Genomic DNA, 25,332 nt, shown 5'->3' with positions numbered 1-25,332 from the left:
GCAGCATGAAGGTTACTGAGGAATATGGCTTCTCACTTTGGCCTGGTCTACACTAGAAAATTAGGCTGGTTATTACGTTGGCCGGGGGTATGACAAATTCCACACTCCTGAGCGGTGTTGTTAAACTGCCCCAAATGGCCGAGTAGACAACGCTAGATCACCAGAAGAATTCTTCCGTCTGCGTAAGTAGTATCTACACTGAAGCACAACAGCGCTAAGAGGCATTTAGTTTAATTGCTACTGCTATATTTAAAAAACAAAAAAGCGTCAAAATCCCTCTCTCCGGATACCAGGAGAAAATGTTATCTGTTATTCTGTGGTCAGTTTAATATCTAGTCATCTAACATCTGAAGTTAGGCACCTCTTGAAAATTCCCTTAGGTGCTTATCTGCATCTTTACATGCCTGAAGACTTTTGTATATCTGGCCCTTTACCTCCTGCCCTTGCAGTGGGATTGACGCAATGATATAACCTTTTACAACTGTCTTTTATGTTTCATGCAGTTTTCAGACTTGCATCCAAAGAGTAACAGAGAATTCTCCATTTAATGTTAAATAAGAGCCTACAGGAGAACTTGCAGTCGACATGAATTGTGTGATTTGTTCCCTCTCCCTTGCTTAGATCTGGGCGGCTCATCATTGTTTTTAAACCTATGACTTTGAGAGAGTAACCTGCAAAACCTCTATGTCTGGAATTTCCACCGAGATCTGGGAGATTTGCACACGGAGAACTTGCAGGACTGGGCCTTCTAAGTGCATCAGCATACTGATAGAGTTAAGGCATTTTGCTGAAACGAAACGGAATCACAGAGCTTAGCGTAACGATCAGCAGATATCCGAATGTTGCTTTCAATCTCATCTGAAAGACAGCGCCCTTCCCTGGGGCACTGGCTCAGTATTAACAGAGGGGGCCACCACGGCCCCATGCTTAATACGGGCCGCCTATGCGGCCCACCTGCCCTTAAGTGCACCGGCTCCTCTGGCATTTGCCAGAACTGCCAGATGGCCAGTCCGCCCCTGGAGAGAAGAGGGTTCCCCTACTCCCATTCCTGAAGCACTCGAGTTTTCTTTGGCGGGTTTCCATCCAAAGGGCTAAACGGGTCTGATCCTGCTTAGTTTGTGATAGCTGACAAACTCGCTGCCCCAGGCGACATCCCATGGCTGCAGCAACAGGTCACCAATGAACATGCAGTACTCAGCAGGTTGCTCACACTCACCTGTGTTGGATGAACTGTGAATCACTGGTCCTACCACTCTTTACACCAAAGAAGTTGTCTACGGGGTTTTGGTTCTAAGGACATGCACAAACTGATGGGCCGCACAGCTGCCATTATTTCATGCCGCAGTGAGGGCTCTGCAGAAATGAACACGCTTTTATATTTTGCACAAAGGCAAGAACCCATCTCTTTCTCTCTCTGCAGAGCAAAACTTGGAACAAAGAGCAGGAGTAAATCAAAGCTTTTTTTTTGGCTTTTCTTTTTTTTTTTTTGCCAGTCCTCTTGGGTCCTGTCCAGTCCTCTGAGTAACTGTTTTCCTGCTGTTGCTATAACTATGTTAAGACACAGATGCCCCTCGGTCCTGAACTGTAGCATCAGAGCTAGGGTCCCCAGGCAGTTCTGCCAGGTCACCTCATGTCAGGCCCCCTCCTTGTGCAGGGAATCCCCTGAAGAAACATATGGGGAAACGCTCTGGAGAGACTGGAATGAAGCCACTACCATCGTTTTCCCATGTGATCTAAATCAGGGAGCAAAAAAATTCCTGCCCAATACAGAAGAGAGAGAGTTCAGCAAATGGCTAATCTCTTGGCTTGACCAGCTGAATTCTGAGCCCCTTGGCCCCAATGTCTGGATTTCTAATTTGGACTCTAGTTATCCAGTTTGTGATCTACCCCAGGTTCAGCTGCCTTTTCCATTCCATGGCTCATTTTGAAAACGACCAATTCCTACAATTCCTTGTTTATGAATGTTTGAGCAAATAAACTTCAGCTCCTCCTTTCTGATTATTAACCATGCCAACGCACAGTTACGCCTGCACAAATCCTCCGCCCTTATCTGGTGCTTCATCTCAGGCTCCAACTCAATGACCGAGATAAGCTACGTGCACTAAACAGACTCCTTTACTTCAGCGGCATCAGCAATAGCTAATCGCTTCTGGGATCTCCGACTGAGCTGTACCTGCAGGAGGCTGATGGGGGCGGATGTTGTAAGAAGAGCTATAACCGCTTCTTGTGTGAATCTCTTCTCTTGCAATCAATGAGGAGCACAAAAAGTGGGCCAGGAAAAACAATCTTAAGGTGACCTGGCCAAGGACAACCTAAGCCTCAAATCTGGAAAATATTGTAACACAGGACCTAGAGTTTCCTGGTTATGCTGGATCACAATATACCTCTAACAGTAGTAGAACGTTGATTTTTTTTTTCCTCCCCTCCAAAAAAAACACAGGCCCCGGCCACTTTGCTGTCTTTCAGATGAGCAATAATACCAGACCTGCCACTGGTGCTAAAAGAGACTCTCTGAAATCCGAATGGCACCTAAGAAACACATGTGAGTGGTTCTCATTCCACCCAGGAGTGGGCAATGGTAAAGAGTTCCAGCCAATTTATCGCAGCATTGGCCATTTTGGGTAGTCAATATCGGCTTTTTTTTCAAGGTGCGCTTGATCTTTAATATGGTCTTTAATCTTGATCTTTAATATGGTCATTAATCTTGATCTTTAATATGGTCACGGGCCTGATCTTTAATATGGTCCATACACACCTGCACAAAGAAAACATGCAAGATGATGCTATGGGAGACTCCCCATAGAGACTCTACTTAACTGACTTGGTTTACTTAAAGCGTGCAGATTGCGGGGTTGGGGGGAGGGAATTAGAGGAAGAGGATGGCTATATAGGACTCCCCTCCCTCCGGTCTTCTCTAGCTGATGTTGAGCCCAGCTGCTTGCTCCTTTTAACTTTTAGCAGTGGGCCTGCACCATTTAAAATGTTCCCTGTTGCCTTTACCAGGAAAAAGGCTTGAAACTTATTATCTCATTTTATCAGCACCGGAAGCCTGGGTTCTCCTTTAAATGCACAGTTCTCCCACATCAGGGGCTCTGCTGCTGCAGGCTTCGTGAGGCCCAAATCCTCTGCTTGCGAAATTTTCCCCTCTCGTTTCTTGACTAAACATACTGGAAGAACTGCCTTCTAGCTAAGGTACTTGTATGGTCCCTAGCACCGTACTGTCAGAGCACCTCCACCTTCTGCAGTGTATTTATCCTCACAACATCCCTGGGAGGTAGGGAACTGCTGTTATCCCCATTTCACAGATGGGGAACTGAGTCCTAGTACCTCAGAGGTATTTAGGTCCCTAACTTCCATGACTTGACTAAAGTCACACAGGGCTGGAGCAGGGAATTGAACCAGAGTCCCACAACTCAGGCTACCACACTACACACGGACCATTCTTCTTCCTTTTGATATTGCTTCCCTCTTGCTCTGGCTGGTGCCTTTCAAGGTAGCAGCATGGTGTGCATTAAAAATTTGTGGCTAAGACTTACATGAGCCACGTATGTCTGCCTATCTCAATTAGCCCAGCTTTCATTTTAACTCTTGCTCTCAAGTTCAGTGGAGAGCCAGGCTATCTGACATGCAGAGGTGCCTTACCTTTGAGCAGCGAAGCTGTTAATGTATATTTAAAGATGTCTGCATTAGTCAGTGCTGAGTACATAGAGAAGAGGGCGATTGGCACGCTATAATTATAATAGCTAGATTGACAGAGAGATAGACCGATGAGCCTGAAACGCTTCCAGCAAGGAATCTATTTATTTCAGTGTATTTATACAGGGTAATCTTCTTGGGCTGAAAAATGCCCTCGGAAAAAGTCCCTGCGGCGTCGGTTTGCCCAAACAAAGCCGAAGCAGCAACAAACAAACAATTACATCTTGCACGCTGCATGAGGACACGAGAAGCAAAGCAAGAGTCTCGCCACTGGAGCTCTGCCAGCAAATATGGCCAGAGGCAGATTTTAAGAGCACATGTGCGTGTGCGTGCGTGTGCGTGTGCATACGCTCCATCTTTCTGAAGGAAATATACCCAACTGTATAAAACTTACGGAATAAAATCCAGCGGGCTTGCTATAGGCCCAAGAGTTGACCAGTCTTACAGGTGTTGGCTTCTGGTTTTTTTTTTTTTTCTTTGATTGTTTGCAAAGTCTAGGAGATGTTTTTTTTTAATATAGGCAGGGATATTTTCTTTATAAAAGCTTGCGGTGGCCCTTTCTTTAAAAAAAGAAATGGATTTCAGTCATCACTGTCTTTGTCACAGCACTGTAACGGTGCCATCATGCCAGTGCAGAGGCTAACCTTGTTAAAATTGGATGTCGGGAGGGGTGGATTCTAATTGTGATTCTGAAACTGACTCTGGAGAGGTCACTTTTAGCCTCTCTGTGCCTTACAGACACGTAGTAAGGCTTAAAGTTTGTAAAGATGCCTGGAGTTCCTGAGGCTGGGTCTACACCAGAAATTCTAGCTGGTACAGCAGTGTTGCTTGTGGAGTGATTTTTTTTTTAATGACATTTCTATAGTGGCAAAAGCCCTGGTGTGGGTGCAGCTGTAGCTGCTTACAGGGGCTTTTGCAGGAATAGCTTCTTTTATTCGGGGACTGGCATAAGCTGTGTCTACATCAGGAGTGTTTGCTGTTAGAACTATACCACCTGTAGCTATTCCGGCAACTCTCTTCTAGTGTGGACTAGGCCTATGAGTGTGTAAGAGCACCAGAGTCACACTGGATGGAATCAAAACTGCTTGACTGTGTCTTCACAGACCCTCTCCTGCAAGGGAATTCCCCTTTTGTTCCAGAGGTAGCAGCCATTGTCTTTGTTGCTGGAAGCTCTGCGTTCCATCTCTACCGTTGCCATGGTGTGCAGGACTGTGACAGCCATGAAGACATAAGTGACTGGATTTGTTCCCGGATTATCATAAGTTATTGGCCTAAAACAGGAATCATCAATATGAGGACCGCTGGCCAAATCCAGACCACCATACACTTTTGAACGGACCTCAACATCTTTTTATTTATTTATTATTGTCATGATTATAATATTATCGTTCTCTTTCATTATTATTTTCTCTGGAGTCTGGAACTTGACTAGGCCTTGACCAAGAAATTGCGACCTTGACCAAAAATAATTGACTACCCATGGCCTAAGACATCTCTTCTAACTTTTGCTCTCATACTCCCTTACATATATAGAACAGGTGGGGCTTGGTCAACAGCCAGGCAGTCTCCCACCTCCCACTGCCTGTGCCTCCTGACAGTTTCACAGAAAGAGAAGGCAGTTCCATCTCTGCAAATCGGAGAGAGTCCAGCGGAGGGCAACAGAAATGGTGAGGGGGCTGGAGCACAAGACTTATGAGGAGAGGCTGAGGGAACTAGGCTTGTTTAGTCTGCAGAAGAGAAGAGTGAGGGGGGATTTGATAGCAGCCTTCAACTACCTGAAAAGGGGGGATCCAGGGAGGATGGAGCTAGGCTGTTCTCAGTGGTGGCAGATGACAGAACAAGGAGCAACGGTCTCAAGTTGCAGTGGGGGGGGAGGTCCTAGGTTCGATATTCGGAAAACGTTTTCACTAGGCGGGTGGTGAAGCACTGGAATGGGTTACCCAGGGAGCTGGTGGAATCTCCTTCCTTGGAGGCTTTTAAGCTGCGGCTTGACAAAGCCCTGGCTGGGATGATTTAATTGGGGTTGGTCCTGCTTTGATCAGGAGGTGGGACTAGATGCCTCCTGAGGTCCCTTCCAACCCTCATCTTCTAGGATTCTATGGCCCCATTCACCGCTTGGAGTCTCTGCCAGCAAAGGAGCCAGCCAGTGCTAACTGTGATGGCAATGCTGCGATTTGGATGCACCTATTTTATACCCATACTGTACCGGGACCATCCACCGCGGGATCCTCGGCTGCTGTGAATCCAGGTCATTCTACTAAGTCAACGGAACCATGTTCACTGCCACCAGCCGAGGATCTGGCCCAGTAAGAGCCGTTAGCCTGAGATCACCTCATTTCGTATGGCTCCCTGGGCAGCCACAACTGTCAGTTGGCAATTCAGGCTAGATTCAGATTAGCCAACGTAGCCCAGAATTAAACCATCCGCTCCCCTGGGGCAATCACTTGATTTGTCTGTTTTACATTCAAATTAGGTTGCAGTGGACATGGTGGTCATACAGGGGCGAATGAAGCCCCGCATCCCTATCACAAACTCTATGTTCTGCTCATTTCCCCATTCAAATTCCTGCTCAGGGCACCCCACCAGCCGCCCGTCTCGTGGGCAGACACGTCGTTAAATTCTCCATAAATCATTGGGAATGCTGATATTGCTTTGCAACGTGGCTATTAATAGCGCCCGCCGGTGGAAATGAGGGACCATGGCCAAGCCAAGGGTGTGATGTGAACAGCCTTCACCGAAGGCTTGCTGAAGGAGGACTCTGCAACGGTCTCAAGTTGCAGTGGGGGAGGTCTAGGTTGGACATTAGGAAAAAGTTTTTCACCAGGAGGGTGGTGAAGCACGGAACTGGGTTGCCTAGGGAGGGGGCGGGATCTCCGTCTTTAGGGGTTTTTAAGCTGCAGCTTGACAAAACCCTGGCTGGGATGATTTAGCTGAGGTTGGTCCTGCTCTGAGCAGGGGGTTGAACTAGATACCTCCTGAGGTCCCTTCCAACTCTAATATTCTATGATTCTATGCCCCCAACGACTTTTTACGACCTACTGAGGAGCTCTGCAGTTCAGGGTGGAACCCAGCGTAGCTGTTAAGAGACAATCCAGGTCAGGGGCAGCCGGTGAACTGCCGAAAGCCACACCATGTCCCAGCTCGAGGGAAGCCCCCATGCAACTGGTTCTAAGTCCCGCAGCTAGCTACAGAGAAGATCCTTGGAAGAAAAGGGGCCGGGGGTGAATAAAATAGGCCTTTAAATAGCATTGTGAGTAAAGAAATGGAGCTCATAACTATTGAAATCAAAGCAAGGACATGACCACTGCAGCTGCAATATCATTAGCAGGTGGTTTGGAGAGGTATCTGAATAGCCCTTGGCACAGAGGGCTTTTTCACATGACTAAGTGAGCATGGAGACTTGTTTACGTACCTAGACACTCCGATACTGTGGTGATGAGTTGAGCATGGACTGACGGACGGCTGTTTGAAGAGCTGTATAGACACAGGCACTTTTTGGCTTGCTCGACCTGTGGGAACAGATGCTTTTTTTTTTTTTTCCTTCCATGCGCAGAGGCATAAATCCAGATCAACTTCAATGGAGTTACTCCAGATTTACGCCGCTGTACATGCGATCAGCCCCTGGCCCGCCACGCGGATTTCACATGCCACCTGGTGACAGCCTTACCACAGAGGATATTTAATGTGGGGGAGAGGGGAGAAGAGATACGCAGCTGTCTTGGGAGAAACAGCAGAGGGAGAAAAGTCTGCTGACACTCTGATGGGGAGCGCACACTGCTGCTCTTACTGGGCTTCTGAAAGTGGAGCTTTCTCTCTATCTGCCATTCCTGTTGCCTGCAGGTTCCTTGTCCAGGAGTATAAATCCTGGTGAAGAAAACAGGCCAGGAATACAGGATCCTGTGCTCACCTCTTCTCTGGCAGACTTACCTGCTCCTGCCTCTGTTCTGCTCTCTTTGGGCCCCAAACCTCCCCCCGTCCCTTGCACACTAAGAGCACAAAGCCTGGGATTGTGCTCAAGACCTGCGGTGGGGCACGAAGGAGGTAAAAGAGGGCCAGAGGATTGGGCACAAGATAATCCTTTAACGAGCTGGGCTTGTTATGCGTTCCTGCTTTCTCAGATTCTGTAACGGACGTGAAAGCACGCAGTCCTAATTGGCACTGTCAACACCAGCTGACACATCTCCCATAAAACGAGCCCAGCGATAAAAATGACAACCCCGCCCCTCCCCCACCAGTAAAAAAAAAAGTTCTATTCAAGTCAGACGAGGAAGACTCCCAGGGATGGCTGGGTGCAGACTGCAATTACTGATCTCAGGAAAAATGTGCAGATTTTGCCAATGCTTTTCTGGGTACCACTTTAGACGGATGAGCCAACATGGTATTTTTACTTGGAAGTCGTTACGTCCTGTTGAACTAATGGATGGACTGTGGAGCACGTTCTAGGAATTCCAGCGTGAAGCCTATTGTAATTTACCAGTAAAGCATCACTGCTGCACTCCAACGAGCCGCATGCTTCACCGAACTCACTCACACGCCGTCCCTGCATTTCCTTTCACGGCACTGCTGACTACTGGGATGTTTGGGACTAAAGAGAAATCTCCTTTCTCCTGCCCCCAGCCTTGGTGATTCACTGAACTTATAACTAGAGTGGATGACACCTCAGTTCATAACCATGGGGGCCACTGAGATGCTACAAGAAAGGATTGTGGCATAACTGTGTAACCTTACAACTGCATGTGGAGGAATCCTAGCAGATGAGGGTTGGAAGGGACTTCAGGAGGTATCTAGTCCAACCCCCTGCTCAAAGCAGGACTTACCTCAGCTAAACCATCCCAGCCAGGGCTTTGTTAAGTCAGGCCTTAAAAACCTCTAAGGATGGAGATTCCACCCCCTCCCTAGGTAACCCATTCCACCACCTCCCTAGGTAACCCATTCCATTGCTTCCCCATCCTCCTAGGGAAAAAGTTTTTCTTAATATCCAACCTAGACCTCCCCCCCCTGCAACTTGAGACCATTGCTCTGTGTTCTGAAGTTTCTTATTAGGCAGCAGCTTATTTAGGTAATAAACCAGGACCTGTATCCTGTAAGTCTGTGGACTCTGAGTCAGCCCAGAGACCTTCGTATTTCAATAGCTGTCGGCTCTGGGACCTCTATACAGCTCTGCCAATGCATCTCACTCTAGACCTGCACTGCCCCCTGCTATTTCCGTTTTGAGACCGCCACACAACTATGCCAGTGCCCCTAAATGCTGACCTGTAACACTCCTTGCTGTTCTTCTTCTAGTCCCACATACAGCTCTACCCATGCATCTCAGTCCTGACTACCCACAGCCAAATCTCCTGCACAGAGAGAGCCACAAACCGTGGGTTTTGGACCATGGAGAAACAAGATGAAGGCAGCAGACTCCTTTGACCCGTGACCCAAGAGAGGTGCAACTCAGGGTTTCAGAGGTGAAAACAAAATGCTATTGTGCTCAGCAGGGGGAATTAGGTAGGGAGCTAAAGATCAAATCACTTTTTCCTAAGAGGTCTTCTCTTGTGGTTAGAGCAGGGAAATGGGAGCTGGGTCTCCAGATTCTCTTGCTGGCCTTCCCACTGACTTACTGCATGACCTCTAGCAAGTCCCCTACCTGCTCTGTGCCTCAGTTTCCCAATCAGTAAAATAGGGATGATGGTGGTGCTACCTACTTAACAGGGGTGCTCTGGAGTGTCATAAATTCCTGTTGGCCAGGCCATTCGAGAAAACACAAAGCACCATCTTTACTTTGTGGCTCTATGATATTTAATCCACCAACGCCTTCTACATCTTGGGCCAAACGCCTCCCCACCTGCTGCCTCAATGGAATTACCCCCTCGGATGAAAGTGGCCCTTTGTTTCTCTCTGATATGGATCCAGGCTTTGGCAAGGTCTGTGATTATTTCCCTTTAAACCCTTTAACTATACAGCAATATGCAACTTAAGCAGAGAGAGACTTCCCCCCCTTCCCCGTTTCAATCTGGTCCCAGTCCCTAGTCCAGGAGGACAGTTTGCTAAATGTGTAGCTCAGCGATTCAGCCGCAGCTGGGAATGGTTGTGCCCTCGGGGGCATGTGGTTCATCTAGTGAAATCAGAAGCTCTAGAGATGAACCCTCTGGCCATCATCAGAAGCGAGGGAAGCAGGGCTCGGGGCGGGAATGCTGACGGCGACAGCTCCGCTGGTGGAAGGCGCAGAGGAGAGGACTCAGCATTTTCTTGGCGCCCTGAGCTCTCTTTCGCAATGGGAGTGTTAATAATGCTGTGACAGCAGATGGGGAGGGAAGGGCTCTGTGCGGGGGGGGATGATAACAGAGCTACCCAGAGCGTTCACAGGCAAACCACAAACAGATGTGCTTGTGGTGTCCCAGCAGAGACCTCAAGGAGTGAGTTAAGGGGGGTTCTTTGATCTCATCCAGCTTTTCTCGGATGGTGGGGAAGAGGGTGGGATTTCTCCTGAAGGCCGGTCCTCCTGCCCGCTGACAGGGACTGAGAGGCAGAGACTGTGGCCAAGGCAGCAGGAGAGCGCAGTTGTTCTGGCTGGCGTTTTCTGTTCATCTGAACTCGGGTTTTGTCTGCCAGCAACCCGTGCAAGAGCAGGGTGGCTTGCCTTGCCAGCGGAGTGGGCCCTGTGCAGAGAGCCAGTTGAACAAGCAAAATGCCTCTCTGTACAAACAGGGCTTTGGAAACATGCCATGTATGTACTGCTTTGGGGAGGGCAGTGTGTGCTATGAGGGAGACGCGATCCTGATTCCCCACTGCCCTGCACCGTGTGTGGTCAGGACAGGAAAAACTGGGGAAAATCCCTGCTTTCATCTCGTCTGTCAGCTCCCCCTTCATCTCGTCCTCTTCTAACCTCACATGTCTTGTCTTTGCAGCCCCTCCCACGCTGCCCCCACGCTTGCCGCTGACTCCCACTTCCACGAGCCAAGTGCCTGCACTCTCCTCCTTCACATCTCTCCTCAGAGACCTCTTCTGTCATGCAGCCTCCTGCTGCGAGGCCCGGACTGCTGGTCCAGGGTCTGTGCCGCGCGGCTGACTCCTCAGGGAAGAGCCTGTCTTGCAAAGCAGTGGCAGAGGAAAAGAAAGGCCAGGGCTGTCTCTTGAGCAGCTCATAAAGGACACATGCAGCTCAACGGAGAAGGAAGAGAGGCCGGCAGGAAGGAAAGCAGGCTGGAAACTGGGGATGCGTCTTCTGAGGAACGGGAAGCTGGTTTCGAGCAGCAATACATCCATGTGGGAGGTCAGGTCCAGGGTGCCTGTGGGGGAAGCGTGTATTATCTGGCACAGATTGGATGCTCTCTTCTCTTTGATATAAATAACTGTCTTTTGTCCGCTTGTTTTACTGTTCACGGGGGAGGAGAAGAGGGGTTATCTTCACTGCTCACAACGACTAGGGCCGCAGGGAAGGCTCTGTGGAATGTCACCAGCTTCACCTTACGGAGCGCCGTGTTTGCCCCCAGGACAGCCCGAGATGCTTCGCACCGTGTACGACCCTTTCCCGCACGCAGTCTGCGGGGCAGTAAAGCCGGGATGCAGAAGTGAAGTCCCCGGAATTTCAGTGCTGCCTAGTCCGTATTTGTCTCTGAACCCAGAGTCCCTGAGTGAAAGGTTTGAAGCACCATGAGGGTGGGCATGTTATGTACACAAGTATCACAAGACACACACCCTTCCCAAGGACAATCGTAAGGGCTAACAGAACCAATGTGACAGAGTGGGGCTGGACTGCACCGGTAGTTGGAGGGGAAATCTCCAAGCAATTCTCAGCGTGCTCGCTATCGATCGAGGGCAGGGGTCTCACACTCATTCAGAGCAGAGGGCCAGATTCCATGTTTAATCATGACCCATGAACTGAAGCGTACATTTGGGATGACATACTCCCCTTACTCCACCCTGGAGACTGTGCTCATGTCAGCAGGAAGTTCACACTGAGATCCAGGAGTACAATACAGTCTTTATGTAACAACTGAACTTCTATAGTCATTTCCTTCTCTGCAGCAATTCCCAGTGCTCCCCCTCCACGCCTTGTTCCGCCCTCTAGGATGATCAGTTAATGCTCACGTTACAGCATTGTCACTAGGCTTCAGCACTGACACGCCAATCAGATTAATACGAGGCAAGGAAGTTTACCCCTCTGACTAAATGTTCGAGGCTCTCGGCAGACTCAGGCAGACAGCAAGATCATCTAAATGTCAACTGAGTGTAATGTGAGATCTCTGCAGCCATGAGGGTTAGAAAGTTACTTTCATTAAACAATCAGAGCTTAGATTCTAGACAATCTGAATATGTCATGTGGGTCATATTACACCATGCATGTTGTAAATGCCCTATGGGCCATATGTCAGGTACCTCTGTAGGTGTATAGGCTATACGCATTGCCCAGCATGAGGCTCTCTGGAGGGAGAACTCACCCCAGGCCACCCTCTGCTTCTTCACAAATCAGGTAGCGACTGCTGGCTGCCCCAGGGGTCGCAGAGCACTCCCAGCAGAAGGTACATGCCGGAGACCAATCTCAGGCCTTCACTGCCTGAGCTGGGAGGATGCGTATAGGTCCACTCCAGCGGACACAGAAATTATTACGGAGAGGGATAGGAGGTAGCAGCCTCTTTCAGCCAGTAGGGTGGACGGATCCAAAACAGGGCCTGTGGAGGAGTAAATGAAGGAGATGAACAAGGGAGATCCTTAAAGCCTCCACCCCTGAAGGAAAGGAAACATTTGCAGTGTATGCCCAGCTTTTCATTCACCCCTAAGCACAGGTGGTGTTCCAGGCTGACACTCTTGTGTTGGTTGTGTCCATACCATGCTTGCCTGCCGTCTAAGGGCCGGCCAGTTTGCCCCCCCTGCAGCACCCGCTTCCCAGCTCATCTTGCAGTGAGAGGAAAGCCCTGTTGTAACGGCGGTGGATTGTACGCCAAAACCTCTCCTTTTCTGCTCCACCGAATGGCCCTGGCCCAAAATGAATCAGGGATCCAAACCTCCCCTGAATTGAGGGCAACCTAGATCCAAACTTTGCAGCTTGGCCCCATCTGTATTAGGAAATAGCCACATCTACATTTATGGCCAAATTCTGCTCTCAGCGTGGTGCGGTCATCTTCCACCGCTTTCAGCCAGCATCACACACGTGGGCTCTGAGGGCAGAAGTGCGCCGCGGCCCTTCAGCAACACCTCTGCAGCCCCCGTCACCAGATCTCCACTGTCTGCTAGCGCAGGTATGTCTATGCAAGCTGCCGTCACACCTTGGACCGCAATATAGACGACCCCTTGGAATCAAAGGGTATTGTCCAAGGTGCCCTTGACTGTGGGCGGCAAGCCATAAACACCAGCCGGCTGGCCTTCCCTCGCTGCAGGGTGAGTTGTTGCCTTTTGTAGGTCATCTTGATAACCTGCCCGACTGAGGAAGTGACAAAGATAGATCTCCCAGCTTAAAAAAAAAAGTCCTAGCTCTTTATCTGCACTAACTGCTGATATTTTGCCTTTACTGATGTAATCAAACTGCAAGTCAACGGTGTGTGGAAAAGCCTAAAATAAAATCTCCTTTTATCTGGAAATCAGCTCCTAGAAAGTGTTGGCTCAGGGATAGCTGAAGTGGAGAAGAGCAGGGTTTGGCTCACACCTATCAGTGCAATAGCTGGGAGCCTGGACTTTGTGAACCTGTGACCCCACTAGAAGGCTCTTATTCCCACAGGAGCCAGCCACTAGTGGGAGACATGATCTCTCTCTCATGCACTCACATGAGGAGCCTGTTCCCAAAGCCCATTGAAGTCAACAGAAAAAGTCTTTATTTGCTTCTGTAGGCATTGGATCAGGTCCTGTTCCAGCATATTACGTAATCCCACTGCGAGAGCAGCTAGGCCCGAGAGTCTCAAAACAGCTGCAGTTCAGGTCGGTGATGGGGTGTACCTGGCCCTCCACTGGAGGCCCTGAGGTCCTACCACACCCCGCCCCAGAAAGAAGCAGCGAAGATGGGTCCTCCAGGCCTGCCTAGAGAGGCCTCATGGAAGCAGCCAATCAGAGTCCAGCAGGCTCAGATAAAAGGAGCTGAAGGGGCTGAGGAGGTCAGTTGCTGGCTGGGGCTAGCGGGTTCCGCTTTGGCCGGAGGAGCTTGACAGGCCAAATTTACTAAACCTGGGAGCGAGAGGGCCCAAGAACTGTAACTCTGAGCTAAAGGGACCAGGTGGGAAGAGGCCCAGGGAATGCAGTAGTAACTAAAGGGAGCTGTGTGTGACTGCTGTGGTGCATGGACCTGGGGTCCCCCAATGGCAAAATGGCCTGAGCTACAAGTGGGGGGACAGGGCACCTTTAGAAATCCGAGCAAAGGGATGGATTAAAAGGGCCCAGAGATGGGGCTGGTGACGGCAAATAGTTTGGTGACCTCTTTTCCACCCCCGAGAGGGGTCCATTTTGAATGTGTGACTTGGCTAGCAGGCTGAGCCACTGAAGATCCTCTACCAAGGTTGGTAACCTACAGGGGGTGCCAGGAGCAGGGATAAATATTGCAGTATCATACCCAGCCTCCAGAGGTGAATGAAATAGAAAATAGAACCCAGGTTGCCCGAGTCCGTCTCTTGTACCCTGGGTTTAGGACCACACCACATCATTCCGTGGTTGCGTTCACTAGCTCCTCCCATGACACGTGGCCTTCCCGGCTCCTTCCCAACCTACATCTCTGCTCTGATTTCTTTTCAAATGCCATCCCACCTCCCTTTGTGCCATGTTGCTTCCTTGGTTGCCTTCTCCCCTTTTTGTCTAGGGCCATGTTCAATGCCCACCCCGTCCAGACATTCCCCACCCTAACACAATGCACTAAACTACACCCTCTCTTCACCTACAGTCCTCCTGGGGAAAAAAAAACCCCGTGTAACATCACCATCACTTCCATTTTTTAATAAACTAAATTTTACTCAGCTGTCACCTGATTCTCAGGGGCTCTTGTCTGTTCCGTGGCTGCCTATTGGATTGACGGGTTCACATCACTCACCCCCGGACTGGCACCTCCTGCTGATTGTCTGGGGATTAGCCTCAAGCGGACACCCATGTCCGTGCTCTGCACACCGTCACTTTTCTTCCCAGTTCACCTGTGGCCCTTCACACAGCTGCTAGGACCCACAGCATCTTCTTCATGACTCGGCCTGCCGGCCAAGCCACAATCTGTGTTCCCCTCTTCCGGCAGATGTTTGGCTCCTCAGGAGTCCAGCCACTTTCCCAGTGGCCACTGCAGTTTTTCAATCCTCAGTGGCACCTGCAGTCACTTATTCTGCCACTTTCCCAGTGGCAAGTGTGGGGGCGGGGGGGTGCAGAGGGACCTGGGCCCACCCACTACTCCAGGTCCCAGCCCAGGGACCCTGTGAATCAAAGCTTCCTGCTGCGCCTCAAACTTCTTTCCCTGATGCTGTCTCCCTGGGCCACTTCCCCCAGCCCTAGCACCTTCTCTGCCCATCGTCAGGGCCTGCTACCACCGCCTCCCACCAGTAACACTGTCTCAGGTGCCACAGGCCTCTCAGCCTGTGAGAGACACAGCCTTCCCTCCTTGAGCTCCAGGCAATCACTCCTCTGCACTAGCCTGCAGCTCCTTTTATATGGGCCTACTAGCCTTTGATTGGCTGTTCCTCCCAGCCTCTCTCCTATTGGCCACCTCCTGCACAGCCTCCCTAGGGCTGCTTTTAACCCCTTAAGTGCCAGTGTGGAGCAGATGCCCCATCGCAGGGCATGATTGTCTATGAATTGATATTGACACACGGAGCTTGCTGTCAGCACCTGGGAGAGAGGTTCTATGTGTGCACAAAGAGCTGTCTGGCTCTTTTCAAATGAAGCCGCTTCGGCTGTGTTTGTGCCCCTTCTGCATGCCCGGAATGCTTTACCAAGCAAGTCTCCTGGCAGGAATATTTGCAGAAAGGGCAGATGCTCCGAATAATATCTGAGAAAAAGAACAGTTGAAATTTGTAATCTCAGGGGTCTGCACGGGAAGCCTGATTCTAAGAGTTACACCCGTTCGGCCCGGATGTGAAAGCCCACCAAAGAGATGGGAAAACTGAGTCCGACAGATGACGTGAAATCGCCTGCTGACAGTCAACGAGCAAGATGGTAGCAGAGTGCCTTTAGAATCCTGTCAAAAAGAGCTCAACTTTTGAATGTTGAATACTCCTGTGAACTGCTCTTTAACGGGAGGACTACAGACCTAGAGTTATTTATTGTAATCCTTGGTGAGCCATTGAACAGTGAATCGTTTTGACAAATTCAGAAACTGCTGGCAGCAAATTGTGCAACAGCAAAGAGGCAAAAATGGTCCAATTATACATTGTGAGTTATTTGTCCTGATCTAATACTCAGTATAATCAACTCAACTTTAATTATGGAACCAGGACCAGCGCCTCTTAATATATGACACTATGTAAAAGGATGTGAAAAGGAGGCTCAGAAATTTGCTGGGTGTTTTGGATACCACTAAAAAATAACATTGAACTGAAATCCATGATGTCCCTGTAATGTTTGTATAGGGGCTAAATTGTTCTGTACACACAAGATCTTGTTTAGATTGTCTGCTGCCATCCTTAAGAGAAGAGATTGTTGTTGAAGGGGATCATGAGCTGAAATGCTCTAAATTGTTCTTTCGCCTCTTAGCTTCATGTCACGGTGAGTAATGAGTTTGCTCCTACATTATGGCAATGTTATGACAGAAAGCTAAGCCCTGTTGACCTCGAATTAATCCTCTGTCCTCCAAGCTTTGTTTCTTGCTTTATTTGGGACATGTGTGTGTAGCTTTAGCCTATTTCTGAATGCATTTGGGCTGTTAGCCAAAAATGTACTTTATATTTACACTGCATTTTGTTTTTTCTTCTCATCCAAAACAATTCCTGGGGGTGGGGGCGAGTCTCAGGTGGAAGATCCCCATGATGGGTGGAGTTCCCCTCAACAGCAAGCATAAATCAATCCTCAAAATGTCACTATGGTACTGGTGCAATTGCTGAAGCACATGCAACTGCATTAGTGCATTGCACTTAAACTGGAGACAGAGAGGCCAGACAGCTGCAAGGACCAGGGTAAAAGCTGGCAGGAAATCTAAGGGGAAAAGTAGTTCAGGAGAGCAGGCAGTTTGTCAAGGAGACAGTATTAGAGGCACAACTGCAAACTATCCCGATGCAGAGAAACGATAGGAAGAATAGTAAGAGGCCAACATGGCTCCATCAGGAACTCTTTCAAAAACAAATCCTACAAAAAGTGGAAACATGGACGAAATACCAGGGAGGGGTACAAAAGAGTTGGATAAACATGTAGGGACACAAACAGAAAGGCTACGACACAAAATAAGTTACACTTAGTAAGGGATATAAAAGACAATAAGAAGAGGTTCTTTACATATATTAGGAGCAAGAAAAAGTTGAATGAAAGCGTAGGTCCCTTTTTAACGAGGAAGGAGAGCTAATAACTGATGACAAGAAGCCTGAAGTGTTTAATACCTCTGTTGTTTCAGGAGTCACTAAAAAAGTTAATGGTGTCCAGATATTAACAACAAGGGGGAAGGAAGACAAGCCAACATAGGGAAATAACAGGCTAAAGAATATACAGATAACTTAAATGTATTCGAATTGGCAGAGGATGGGAGAAGAGCAAACATAGTACCTATCATTAAAAAGTGGAACAAAGAGGACCTGGAGAATTATAGACCTGTCAGCCTAGCTTTGATATCTGGAAAGACCCTGGAACAAATCATTAACCATCAATTTGTAAGCACCTGGATGATGATGATGATAACAGAGTTATAGAGAACAGCCAGCATGAATTTGTTAAGAACAAATCATGCCAAACCAACCTAATTTTCCTTCTTTGACAGGTTTACTGGCCTAGTGAATAGGGAGAAAGGAGTAGATGTGATGTATCTGTGATTTGGTAGGCTTTTGACACAGTCCCACATGACATTCTCATAAGCAAACCAGGGAAATGTAGTCCTAGATGAAAGTACAATAAGGTGGATGGATAGCTTGCTGAAAGACTGTACTCAAAGAGTAGCTATCAATGCTGTCTAACTGGTAGGGCATATCTAATGGGGCCCCACAGGGGTTAGTCCTAGGTCCAATACTAGTCAATATTTTCATTAATGACTTGGATAACACAGTGGAGAGTATGCTTATAAAATCTGCAGATGACACCAAGCTGGGAGGCGTTACAAGCACTTTAGAGGATCGGATTAGAATTTAAAACGACCTTGACAAATTAGAGAATTGGTCTGAAATCAACAAGATGAAATTCAATAAAGACAAGGGCAAAGTACTTCACTTAGGAAGGAAAAATCAAATGCACAGCTGCAAAATGGGGAACAACTGGGTAGGCGGTAGTATCGCTGAGAAGGATCTTGGGGTTATAGTGGATCACAAATTGAATATGAGTCAATGATGTGATGCACTGCAAAAAAGGCTAATATCATTCTGGGGTGTATTAACTGGAGTGTTGTAGGTAAGACACAGGGGTTAATTGTCTCACTCTACTTGGCACTGCTGAGGCCGCAGACCGAGTATTATGTCCAGTGTTGGGCACCACACTTTAAGAAAGACTTGGAGAAGTACCAAGGAGAGGAACAGAAACAATAAGAGACTTAGAAAACATGACCTCTGAGGAATGGTTGAATCCTTGTCACTGAAGGTTTTCAAGTATGGGCTACACAATCACCTGTCGGGGATAGTCTAGGTATACTTAAACCTGCCTCAGCATGGGGAGATGGACTAGATGAAACACTGAGCTCCCTTTGCACCCTACGTTTCTTTGAGTCTATGACATTTTTGTGTGAGAGAATCGGGGAATTTTGTGCTCCAGCCTGGACTGTACCTGTTCTGTGTTTGCAGTTAAATGGAGGGTTTCCATCTGTGGGGTGATTGTCAAGCTGCATCTTCCACCAGGAATTACATACCCCCAAAAGAAATGTTAACTTCACTGGTGAATAGTTCATGCAACGTTCACAAGCAAACCATCTAACTTTCCCGGATGTTTTTGTGATCAGCTTTAAGAATCAACAGTAATAAGGGTCCAGAAAATCTCACAACATCCTAGTAACATGGTTTCAGCAACTGGTGACGTTCCAGAGCGTGGGTGTCCAATACTTCCCCTGTATCTAAGCAGAAAAACGAGAAACAGCCAGCAAGATAATCAGCACAGCAGCATATAGGGAAGATAGGTTTAAATAATTATTTCTATCTTGGATTACTCATTGGAGTGCATCTAATTAACTAACAAGTTCCTTTTATTTCTGTAACTATTGAGCAACAATTAGTGGGTGTTAAATGGAGCTCGTCTGCCCAGGATTTCAATGGCATGTTTTTGCCAAGATGCCTTTCTCTTGCCTCCAATGCCCAACGCCAATGAGTACAGACTACAGCTGGCTGCAACATTTTTGACAAAATGTCTTTTTATTGAACTACTCCATTTGATTGAAGCCGAAACATTTTTGCGGAGACATATCAATTTCGAAGAAGTTTTCGCCCAGAAGGCTTCTGAGATTCAGAGGTCTCTGGCCACTTCTGATGACAGACAGACAGACACGAGAATTGAAAAGCTGATCTTTTCAAATAGAAAATGGACATTTTGTCACAATTCTGTTTCAAAAAAATGTTCAAAAGGTTGATTTCCCTTCCATTGTGGAATGAAACAAATTTCAAAACCTCAGAAGCTGTCGCAAAATTGAAGTTTTGCTCCAATATTTTCCCCCCAGCTCTTACATAACACACTTTATCAGTAGAGCACAAAGTGCTTTATCATTATCCATTTTTACAGATGGGGAAACTGAGTCATGGGGCAGTGAAATGACTTGCCCAAGCCCCACACAGACACAGAGTGGGTTTTTAGGGGGTGAATTACCATCTTTCTGAGAGGACCGGGTGAAAAACAGTACCCTTTTCTGTTAGCACACCCTGTACCAGAGGGGAAATTCAGGCCCCTGTGAAAATTAGTACAGGTACAAGCTGAATTTTCTTTGCACGTGCTCTCTTCTGCTATGTGTGTATGAGACTCTGGCATATTTTTGCCAAGATGCCTTTCTCTTGCTTACAATGCCCAACGCCAATGAGTACAGATTACAGCTGCAACATTTTTGACAAAATGTATTTGTGTTGAAATACTCCGTTTGATTGAAATCGATATGTCTCTGCAAAAATGTTTCGGCTTCAAAGAAGTTTGCACATTGGTATGCACATTCTGGTTCACCAAAGAATGTCATATGAGGGCTTACATGAAAGCTGGTGTCACACTGGTCATTAATGTTGTTGTGAAATGTACATGCAGACACTATGTAAGGAGTTATGTATAGATACTGAAATGATATTTGTAGAGTCCGTATCACAGCATGATTCTCCAGCAGAGGTAAAAAAACCAGGTTTTCTGTCAGAGAAGAGATGTTTATTCACTTCTCTCTGTGGGGATGTAAATTAAGCATTGTAAACTAACACAATGGGTGTCCATTTACATGCAAAATCAATGGAGGGATGGGAAGCAGCACGCAGGAAAAATAAGCCCTGGTGCCTTTCCTGTCTATGAGTACAGACAATAAGATTATTGGGGGGGTGGGAAGTATAAGGGAAAGAAGACACCCTTTCATCCCACACCTAGGAATTAAACAGGCAGTGTGTTTAAATTCATGAAAACGGGATCTCAGCCAGCCTCTGTGGAAAAACCACGGAAGCCTTTGGGTGAGAGAGAATATCTTTAGGCAGGCTTAACTAGTTAAGCTTAGTCTCTAGGACGTGTGTTATGATTCTTTTTTGGATGTAATCATTTGTTTCCAATGTCTTTCCTCATTATCTCTTGGATCTTTGATGATAAATGTGTTCTGTAAATATATCTCAGTGCTGTGATATTAAGCATAGTGCTGATTCTGAGTTGAAGCACATGAGGTGGCATGTGTTCTGTTCCTTTGGGAGCAAGAAGCCTGGTATTTCGGTGAGTGTTTAGTGGATAAGGGGCTAGACACTACAGGAGGAATGCTTCAAAGGGACTCAGGGACTTGGGATGCACTTACTGTTAACCTGCAAGGCAAAGTAAGGGCTGGTATAATCCAGAGGAGAGTGCTAACAGGATGGTGGTGTCAGGAAGCTGACATCCAGTTAAACACGAGCAAGACTTCCTCATGCTGGAGGATGGAGTAATGACAGTTGTGGCTGTCCCGCGAATGGTCACAGTGATAATGCACACAGGTGATTGCACTCAAAGCAAAGCAGGGAGCCATTGCAGAATGCAAGCCTGACACACTCAGATCTTCCTTTTCTGCTTTGGAGGCAGAGGTAGGGGCAGTCTGCACTAGCTGAAACTTCTAAGTGGTCCTCAAAGGCAGGCTGAAGTGGCGGATATTACAGTGGTCCGTATGGGAGGTGACATGTCCGATGAGAAAGATCACTATCTGAGGGACAGTTGTAGCAACGGGTCCAACGAGTCGCTGCGATTTTGAGCAGCTGAGGGAAATGGTGAGAATAGGCAGCCCCAACAGCGGGGAACAAGCACAACGTCGCTCATTTCCTGGAGATCTTCCCCCCCGTTCACCAGTGCCGCTTCCATCTTCATGAACCCAACGCTCGCTGTCACTTTTACTCCTGGAATGCTAAATATTGCTAAGAGATTTTTTTTCCCGGCATGGGACCATTTGTGCAGCGCTGTGCTCGAAGGGAGTTCTCTGAGCGCCTTTCTTCCCTTGGAGCCTGACCATCCACTTCCTCGCCATTTTGAGGCTGCTTCCATAAACAGAAAGCTGCTCCAAACTGCCGGTGTTGCTGCTTTCAAGGAAGGGTGGGAGGGCATGTACCTTTATAGAAGAGACCAGAGGGTTGGCATTCCCCTGGCACAAGAAGACGGGAGGCTGAGAAAGTCAGAGTGGGAGCTATAAATAAAAGCTGTAAAGCCCAGGTTCTAGGAAGTCATTCTTAAACACCGGATAATTTATCGCCCTCGCAACCCTGTGAATACCTCCACTCCACAAACCATGCTGAGTCCTACTTCAGCAGTTGGGTAGCATATTTATAGTTAGTGACATGTATCCTGGGAATCCAACATTCTGTCTTCTAACCAGGGTTCCTGTGTAAACCATGGGCAAGTGTCTCTGTCTGACGCTTATAAATTAGGGATGATAATAGCAGCCTACCTCACGGGGTATTGTAAAGATAAATCCGTTAATGTTTGTGAAGCAATGTTGAGAGCCATAGAAAAGCCTATAAACAAACAATTAGTGGATTCCCTTTGTGGCCTACTCTCTCTCTGTGGCTCAGTTTCCCATCAGTAAAATGGGAGTTATAATCATATTTATCCCAGGAGATTACAAAGCATAATTTGGGAATGTTTGTAAAACGCTTTGCGATCCTTCCATGGAGGAAGCTATTATTATTATTCACTATTCATCTGGAAGGATTCCAAAATAGCTTACACACATCTGCCAGTCACAAAGATGTTGCCCACCACTGAAATGCAGCCACCTCTGAAGTGAAAAGTAGCAGCTGTTTTATAACCATTCTGCAATGATAAACAACAGCTCGTGACAGGACGCAGGGAGAATGCAGCTGAGACTACTGAGGGGATTTAGACAATCAGAATATAATGACCATCACTGGACACAAGATAACACCCTATTCGTGCAAAACGTGACACAGGAGCTTCAGTGATAACCGCAGGTAGTCAAGATCATAGTGCTTTTTATGCCTTCTCTGAAAGTCAGCTCCTCCCGCAGTGGGTCCTACCACCTCTCTGGGGCACGGAATTAGAAGCGACTCAGAAGGACGAGCACCACCTGCTGAATTGCTCTCACTTCTGTTTTCTTTCAACGGCTCAAGTCCTGACCTGCGTGGATCCTGCGAGATCGGACAGGTTCGCAGCACAACGTGGTGTTGCTCAAGGCTAGCGATTTCAGCAGCAGCATTAAGCACCCCTGCTCTTTAGCCCATTTCTTCACCCGTTTACTTCAACTTGAGAGCAGGTTTAAAGCCCCGGTAACAGCTCTTTCGAATTTTCCTCCTTAGCTCCGGGCTCTGAGCTCTGCCCACGGTCTGGCTGCCTTTAAAAGTTCAGCTGCATAAAAAGCACAGTTTGTGACCAAGCGCCTGGGAGGATTAAGACCTTCTAGGATGGAACATGCTGCTTTCAAGAACCTCCCTCCGCTCTAAATTCAGTTGCCAGGAAGATGTTTGCACGGAGGGTGCTAGCCAGCCTCCATTGACTCAGGGCATTTTCTATGCTACGGGCGCTACAGAAACACAGCTGTAGCTGTGCCCCTGTAGTGTTAGATGCTTCCTACATCAATGGAAGGGAATTCTTCCATCAGCCTTGCTGCGTCTACTCCAGGAGCTAGATCTGCTTCCCTTTGGCCCCCGGGGGTGTGCATTTTTCACACCCCTGAGTGACATAGACAGGTCAATCTAAATGTTAAGGGTAGACCAGGGCTAAGAGGAGAAGTGGTGAGGAGGACAGACAATAATTTGATTAAGGGACAGCTATTGGGGGGAGAGAGAACATTAAAAAGAAAAGAACCAGAGAACTAGGAAGTAACGGAACTGAACAATGCAGAAAAAGAAGTTTGTGCAAAAGAGGTTCTTGCTGGGATCCAGAAGGGCGGGGAATGGGGCCTGAGAGACAGCAAAGCACGGTAGGGTGGATAGACCTCAGTCATCCTTGGAGCACCGCAATCTAGGTGCCTGGATTCTATGGGGACAGGCCCCTCAGTCTGTTTAATTCGAGCAGTTAATAAGCGTGGGAGGGTTGGGGAAAAGAGTCAGCAGAGCTGATTTTAAGGAAGGTATAAGAGCTCCGGTGTTTGTTATTTTAAGTCTGCTTGTTTGTTTCCTCCTTGGACAATGCTTGGGAAACCGTTACCTGATCCCCCCCACCTTTGTTTACAAATGCAGTCTGGTCCGATTTAATCCCTGCTTCGTTTTCTCCTCATTCTGTTTGGGTTGTCCCAGTGATGTAAGTGGTAAGCAATCGCCCAGCGCATGGAGCTCATCTGTCGTCAGATTTCCTTATTCATTCAGGCAGGCACCTAGGAAGGCCGGAAAATATTACCAAAGCCCAAGAGACTTGATCTTTCAAAATAAGGAACCAGTATTTCAGCTTCGAGGCAACGTGAGTCTGGGACATGAGCCATCACCGGGCATTGAAACAGGCCCTTCCACTGAGGAATAAGCAGTCACCAGACACTCGACTGATTACTTGGTTTTTTGCAGAGGGTTTTGGTTTTTTGAGACAGGAATTTGCATTGCAAACTAATTTCCACTGGAGAAGCGGCTTCTGGCAACAGTTTCTTCCCACTCAGTGCCCCCTATGGGTTACGGTGTCTCCTGCTTTCTTACACCAACGATGTTGGTAGGAGCCTGAACTGCTTCTGCCCCCATGATGGCCCAATATGCCTCCCGTCTGCCATTCACAACTCAGTTCAGAAGAAAGCACAAGGGTGGAAGCCTACACCTCTGCGGGGGCCAATAAGTCTTGCATGGGCTGCTCAGATGGAGATGGTGGGGCAGGGCAAGAGGCAGACCCAGTAGATTAGCTGAAAGTCCTCGGGCCTGTGCCCGTTCCCCCAATTTGTGTTGAGCACCTCTAAGACCCCAGGGTTGCTAAGTGCTATCCGAAGGGGACGAGACACCTCCCACGAGAGTTTGAAGGGTGTGAACCCAAAGGAGGGAGAAGAATCAGATAGGGTGACGCAAAGGATAGCACAGGACGTTTCAGTTGACTATCAGGAAAATCTTCTTTTGGCTGAGCTCTGTTCGGCTGGGGAAATAGTCTCCCATAGGAAGCTCCTTCGCTTTCTGCATTTTAAAAGTGTTTTGGACAACGCACGGGAGCAGATATCACATGCAACCGTCCTCCATTGGCCTCTGGGAAGAGACGAGTTGCAGCCAGCCTAGCAGACGGCCTCCGTTTCTTATTTCCCTGATCGTTACTGGTACGTCCGTCTCCAAAGCACCCATCGCTGTAGAATACGGTCACATTACAAACAGCTCTGGGACTATGGAAATATCCATCATTGCGCCCCTTTGGTCACCCTCGGAGCCTCTACCTCGATGAGCCTGACCCCAAGCTGTTGCAGGGTGACCCCGTCCTGGTTGTTGAGGTGGTTCTACCTGAAGAAGTGGATCTTAGACAATTGAACGACTTGGTGCTGAGCCAGATTTCTGGCAGAAACAAGTTCCACCGCTAAGGGCCCATCTCTGAGCAAGCTCCAACCGCGCAAGTTCATAGAGTGATCGACTCGCTGGACTGGGAGGGACCTCCCGAGGTCACCTAGGCCAGTCTCCTGCACTAAGTATTATCCAGACCAGGGGTTTTCCGCCTTTTTTAGAAACTGTATCCCGACGGTCTCAAGGTTTCACCTGAAGTTCCCCTTCAGGGTTTTCCCACCTGGCTCCGGTGGCATACTCTGGGTCTCCGGTGCCCAGGGGCCAAGCCTACATTTGGACACCCCCCCTCCCCAGCCTCACAGGCCCCCCCCCCCCCCGCACGCAGGGCAGAAGGGTTCCCCAGCTCCCAGAAGATGACGCCGCCCCCCAGCTGCCTTGGGAAGGGGGGGTCTGTACCTGTGGGGGGGAACATGCTGCTTACCTCCTCCTGTGCCCCCCTCCCCGCCCTGCAGTTACCCGCCACGCAGCGCCCGGCTCTGGCTGGGCT

The sequence above is a fragment of the Emydura macquarii genome, unplaced genomic scaffold (genome assembly GCF_026122565.2).
Source record: "Emydura macquarii macquarii isolate MOO-44397 ecotype Brisbane River unplaced genomic scaffold, CSIRO-AGI_Emac_v2 contig_2988, whole genome shotgun sequence".
NCBI classification, from domain to species: Eukaryota; Metazoa; Chordata; order Testudines; family Chelidae; genus Emydura; species Emydura macquarii.
This window is presented reverse-complemented; position numbering follows the sequence as displayed.